The sequence below is a fragment of the Amphibalanus amphitrite genome, unplaced genomic scaffold (assembly GCF_019059575.1).
Source record: "Amphibalanus amphitrite isolate SeventyFive unplaced genomic scaffold, NRLGWU_Aamphi_draft 000167F_arrow, whole genome shotgun sequence".
NCBI lineage: Eukaryota > Metazoa > Arthropoda > Thecostraca > Balanomorpha > Balanidae > Amphibalanus > Amphibalanus amphitrite.
The window spans coordinates 530,344-537,256 of NW_024881662.1; positions in this window are offsets into that span (position 1 = coordinate 530,344).

The window sequence follows — 6,913 nt, forward strand, 5'->3', positions numbered from 1 at the left end:
TTTGAAAACACTGTGAAATAGGGAGCTGCCAAAGTTGGCGTACACTGGTTGCGAGTTTTTAAGTAGACCAACATGGCAATTGCTTAAAACTGTCGCGCTAACTACGAGTAGCGTAGACGAAGAGTGAGTGAGGCGTGGATGTGCTGGAACCTGTCTAGTAAACGATCTGGTCGACGCACAGTTTTATGAAGGCCAATTGGGAATAAATGCTAATGCTAATCAAATCGAAACGTTTTATTCGCAAATTCAATCGTTTTCAATGCAAATGACATGGTCTAAGGATGGCTTTTGGTTGCCTCTTTGTTTGTGGTAAGCTTAAAGACACAAAATATGTCAGTAGGAAATCACTCTTACGACATTTAGTGACAAGGCCGGGATCCCGGGATCCCGGGATCCCGAAATAAAAACTTTCGGGATCCCGGGATTGGCAAAACGTTCCGGGATTGCAATCTCTAAGCGCGGCCAAACAAGCCTCCGTGGTGGCGTTCGGAGACCGCTGTGGGGCCCTTATAGGTCTTCATGATGCTTGAGGGCCCTCGAGCTCATCGTGGGGACCTCAGATGCCAGCACGGCCCGTGGAGCCAACGTGGGAGCCCTCAAAAGATGTCGTGAGGGGCCTTGGAGCCAATAATGGGGCCCACAGAGGCCGTCATGGGGGCTCTCAGAGTCATATGCCTCCCAAAAAGTCGTTATGTGGGCCGAGAGACCGGCATGTGGAGCACCCGACCGTACCGGACTCTCAATAGTCCCAGATCGGCTTTTGTTTCTCATCACAAGTATGTAATAAATGATTTGACGGGTTCCTTGAAGGCCAGCATACGGATTTAGGGGGGCGTCTTTCCCCATCAGGGCAGGGGGCATCTTACCCCTAGGTACCGAATTAACATTAAATCAGTACAATTTGTTAGCCATAAAACTACACCCTGAAACAAACTGTTAATTGGGACACAGTACACGCATGTTAATGTATCACGACTATAGCAAGGGACGCAAAAATTATCTACTTTCTTTGATATTTACAATGTTTTGACCTCAAAATATTTTTTGAAAGCAGCAAATAAAAAACATGCAACCACCAGCCAGCCGTTGCCCAACTGAGCTCCGCAAATTTTTGCGCAGTTAACAAGGCAGGCTTCCGCTTTACGCTAAGAACATTCATTTCCAGGTTCGAGTCTTTGTTTCGCCGCTAGAGGGGGTGGGGCGTCTTTCCCACCCTGGGCATCTTACCCCACTCTCCCCTACCTACTTTATGGGGATTGAAGTTAGGGTCGCGACTGGGGTCCAGGGCGGATTAGCTTGCCCGTTCTTCCTTTCTGAACAATACCTACATCAGTGCGTTTTCGCTACAGCCTATCTCTACTTTCGCTCCTTTTAGCGTGTCCTTTTTTCATTGAAAAACCTTTCTCCTGGCTCCGACGGGTCAGGGTCCGATTGCCTCGGCTCCGTTTGATGCAATCGCCGGTGACGCCTTTTTTATCAACACCTGTTTCCTAACCTGTGAATGTTCCGCGCTCGCCAACTTATCCCATCACATCACCTCATCTTTGCCACCGGCCCACCGAAGGTCGGAACTCACTCTCCCGGCTCCATCTTTTGAAGGAAATAGTTCACTTTTAACATGGGGTTTTGAACTGAAATAGGAGTTTCGTAGCTGGAGCTAAGACTAGCACAAATCAGGAGCTATTACGACCCTACGATCACCCTAGACGAAGATATTCAATTTCTCGTGCCGTACCTAAAGAGTGCCTTGCAGAAGAATGAGTGTCCTGCTGAGGAATCCAGCGACGTCATCGTCAGCCAATCAGCATGCTGCTCACAGCCAATGCAGCATGCGTAGGCAGGTTTGAACAGGAACTACGCGATATGATTGGTCAACGCGTATAAAGCTTCCGCGTCAAATAACATTTTATATAGAATAGAGTTTTTCGTATATTAAAATATGTACAATATTTTTTGTTATAAAAAGGTTTTAGTTCATTTTCTTATCATTTTAAGCACACAAAAAATCATAAATCCATTGCAAAACACTAATTTGAGGAAAGTCAACTATCCCCTTTAAATGCTTCGGTTTTATCGACCATTCAGAGCTTTTTCAAAGCCTCGCTGAAGCCTTCTTATCTATCCGGCTTGGCTTTCCTTGTAGCTCCGTGACAATTGAATGCAGTCAGTCTGTGGGTATGTAGGTACAACTGAGGGTCGAGGAAACAACTCTTCTGGAATCTCCTGCCCAATGCTATCGACTTCTTACGAAGGATTCTCGCTGGGCCTGCTTCTTTTCCAAACATTTGACAATTAGGTACCTACTTCCTGTTCGATTCTGGGACACACGTGGCACTGGCGCAACGTGCTATTAGGTGTATCCAGACTTTAAATTTTATGCAAAAGATAATTTATTCGAACTGATCTTGTTCGGCTCTCCTCAAACTTGCCGTAGCCTACATCCGTGCGCGTCTGGCTACCTAATAAACGGCTAGATATCTTTGAACACCGCTTGTTTACCTACATTTGCGGTTTGTCGGTGTTACGCGGCGTTGCTAACAACGCGTTAATCAATGAGCCTCGACGGCGGATATTAGTTTGTAGAATGGTAGCGCGACACAATGCCCTCATTGTCGTGGGCAGGCGGGGCACCCCGTGGCTCGAGGGTTCAGCGCTGCTGCATCCGGTCGCTACCGTTGACGTAGGTAAGGCACCTAGTTCTTCGCTAGGCAGTTTGTACAATTACAGATAGCAGCATATCCAGTCTGGATATCAATATCATCACACTTGAAAACGCCGAAGCACGTTGAAACCAAACTGTGTCTGCCAATGAAGTAAAAGGGAAGTATGATGGGAACACTCGGAGAAGTTGTTGGGAATTTCCCGGCACTTAACTAGAAGACAAGAGAAATTAAGGCGATTGTGGACGCTGAGAACAGTGAAGCCGCTACCTACAGGAAGAGAAGTTAGATACACCTGCGGCTGCTGAAGAAGGTAACCCACAATACAGTTTCATCCGTCGCGATGCTGCGTTTCTGCTGGGGTTTGGCGGCGCTGCTGGCGGCCGTCGGTCTCTCTGCGGCCGTGCAGTTCGGACTGGTGACCGGCCGCCACCCGAGCTCCCCGCTGCTGGAGGTGCCCGGCTCCAGCCGAGTCCTGTGCGCCATACGCTGTCTGAGAGACACCAGCTGCGTGTCCTGGGAGGTCACAGGCTCGGGCTGCTCCCTGTACCGGGGCGTGACCTCTGACCCGACGGCGGCCACCAGCAGCGGTCCGCTGTGGGCCGACCTCTGGATCCCGGACGGCTACCAAATGGTGCCGGGCACCAGCAGGGCCTTCAGAGCGCACAACGAGCGTAAAATAGCGGGCACGTCCCGCCTTCCTGCCGAGTGTGCCGTCGACCACCGCCGGGCTGCTCCAGCCTTCCTCGAGAACGAAGACCAGGTGAACCTCGCTAAAAGTATGATCACAACAACTGTCTGGACGGGCATCAAGCAAATACAGGACACCATCTACGGAGACTATTCCAACACCCGAACGGTGGAATTGTCTCCCGCTTGGATTGCTCCCGGCTACAGCTTTGCAGTGGGCCTTCCCTGTTTGCGCCTGTTTCCTGCTGGTCTAGATTTCAATACTTGCGGCGATATTCACGGTTACATTTGTGAGTATGAGCTGTTGTAAAAAGTAGATTTAGGAGCTGGCTGGTTGTTTCTAAAAAAACGTGCTGCAAATGCTGATCGCAGGAACAATAAGCAGACCAAGGCAAGACATTTCAGAGGTCGCGGAAATGAAATAGCATTGCTAAAGAACATTCAATGAGATTGCTTCTCTGCGTGGAATCAACAATGCCCTCGGCCTGTTCATAAATTTGCTTGACCTAGCAGTCGAGATAGAGGGGGATGCTCTTGCAGATGGCGTGGAGACCCACAGGACTCGCACCAGGGCGTGAGTGAGGACTTCCCCACAGGCAACTATGCACTTGATAAAATGGGATTGGGCACATGATGCTGTTTCTTCTACCACATAAATAAAACTCACACTGCCGATCAACTTCATTCGAGACAAATGTTTGTTTGGTTTAGTAAAATATAGTTAATAAGTAATGATATTGTTATTACTTATATGCTTTTGTTGTTGTTATCATAATTAAAGTACATAGATTTTACCTCTACCTACGCTATAGGAACAAGCATGATTTTCAACAGAAACTTGGCTAATCTAAAAAGTCCGTTATAAGCTAACTTGTAAGAACTGAGAGTACATCCTCGAAAAGGCGCAATATTACACAATAGTTAGTATAGTCGACTACAGAATGATGTTCCACTCCTCAGAAGCTATCAGTTGACCGGAGCGCTAAGTTGTGCCGTTTATTAAGCGTGTCGATTGTGAGCATTGGGACAAAGCTATAATTTGTGAACCCAGCCCGTGTGATGCGGCACAGCCTAGCACTCCAGGCAAATAATTGCCTGTGAAAAGTGGAACATTATTCTGTAGTCGACTATACAGCAAGGACTTTTGTTTGTCTCCTAGCACTGCAAAATTATTTCAGGAGCCTCACCATCTCTCATAGTTCAAGGAAACATTCAAATACAACGTTTACGCGGTTCATCTAAGCACACTAAAATATTTTCTGACAATTATCTAACGACGACAATGCTGGGCAATGCCTTCCAGATTTTTTGAATCAGTGTTCTTGCATAAACCAGGCACAAAGCACAAACCGCCCAAAGTAATCTTACAAACCGCCCACCGCGCCCGAGCGTCGCCCGTTTCCATGGTAGCCAGCCAGCCGCGTTTTCCACACACAGACGGTCGTAAAACGTGCTACGGTGCGAGCTGCGGAAACGACAGCAGAGCGTACACGGTACTACAACACCCAGGAGTATAAGGCGACTGCTGCCAGGGAAGGGCATGGAAACTGAACCACATCTATAAAGACACGCAGACATTCGCTCGCCCCCCCCCCCCCCCCACACTGCTAGGGCGACGAAGGTCGTATACAGGATACGGTCGCCGCGACTGATGGCTCGCACCTTATCGCAATGCGCGGGCGTTCATGCAAGGTGTTCGAACAGCATGGCGCAACGTTGGTCAGCCGCTAAAATAATGTGTGATAGCGTCAAGCGTGGCTATGTTTTGTGCGTTAGAAACCAAGGCCGGATAACTGAAAATGCTATATACACAAAGCTTAGCTTGGCAGATTGACATATTTTGGATAAATTACGGCAAGCTATGATTAATTTTGGAATTACTTAGTTTCTTAAGTACCTACGATACCAAGAAGTCTCGGAGCCCTCCCAGTAAACATGTCGACGTCGGTCCGACGTCGGCCGACGTCGGGGTGACGTCGGCAACTCGGCATCGGCATGCCGACGTCGGTCCAACCTCGGCACGACGTCGGCTGGATGTCGGATATGCCCGCATGTACCGACGTCCAGCCGAGGTCCAGCCGACGTCGGGCCGACGTCGGACCGAGATCAATTGCTGAGTCCAGTCGACGTCGGGCCGACGTCGGACCGACATCGGCCGCTGTTTTGACCGTTAAAATAATATAAAATACATGTTTCATGTTTCATAAAGAGCTTCTGTATTCAAAATATCCTCAGGAAACTCAAATCTTCCTCCACGCCGCAACCCCCTGATCCGGACTGGACGGGAAACTTTATCCCATTTGGGATTGCCCGTAAGCCGAGCTCGCCCGTAGCCGGGTGCGGTGAGTGCTTGGGGGCTGCTCGGCCTATCCTTTGGTCAGGCTCAGCCCCGGCAACTCACCAGGGCCGGGCCCAGTTCATATAGAAAGGCCAGTCGGCAAGTGTCACTTTGCCAAAGTGCCACCTATCAAAGGGACACTTTGGGAAACGTTGGTGCAGGTGTGTAAGAGTGGCTATATGAATCCATTGTGGGGTCGCCCTTTCCAATAAGTGTCACGTAACAGCAATGGGACCAGGGACTCTATATGGACTGGACCCAGGGTGCTCGCCAAGAAGACCAATGTCTCCATCCTATCATCCTTCCGGCTCTGAAATGGTCTTGTCAGACCGAAAGGGCATAACCCAACAAAACAAACCGGCGATATCTGGCCGCGTGGTGTAGTGGTTAGCTCACTAACCTCGCGTTCAAATGATGCGGGGTTCGAATCCCATCGCCTGCTGATGCTTTTGGCGTGTTGTCCCAGTAAACATGCCGACGTCGGCGACTGGGGGGCTCGAATCCCGCCGCCGGTTGATATTTTTGGCGCGTTGTCCCAATAAACATGCCGACGTCGGCCCCGTCGGTCCAACGACAAACGATCTCGTCAACCTCGGCAAACGACCTCGGCCCGACGTCGGCTCGACGTCGGCTGGACTTCGGCTGGACGTCGGAACATGCGGGCATATCCGACGTCCAGCCGATGTCGGGCCGAGGTTGAACCGACGTCAGGCCGACGTCGGCATGTTAACTGGGCTCTTCACCAATAACTTCACTAAGGCAGAGCTTTTGTTTGTTTTGTTGGGTTAGGGTCTTTCGGTCTGACGAGACCATTTCAGAGCTCGAAGGATGATAGGAATTAGCGGGAGACATTGGTCTGGGCGGGCACCCTGGTGACCCGTTGGAGTTGAGCTGTGAATAGCAGTGGACGTGGACAGGCCATCCAGCCCCGCTAGCGGTCATGGCACCCGGCCATGGGCCGCTGGCGGTCATCGCACCCGGCCATGGGCCGCTGGCGATCATGGCACCCGGCCATGGGCCGCTGGCGGTCATGGCACCCGGCCATGGGCCGCTGGCGGTCATGGCACCCGGCCATGGGCCGCTGGCGGTCATCGCAGCCGGCCATGGGCCGCTGGCGGTCATGGCACCCGGCCGTGGGCCGCTAGCGGTCATCGCAGCCGGCCATGGGCCGCTGGCGGTCATCGCAGCCGGCCATGGGCCGCTGGCGGTCATCGCACCCGTCCCG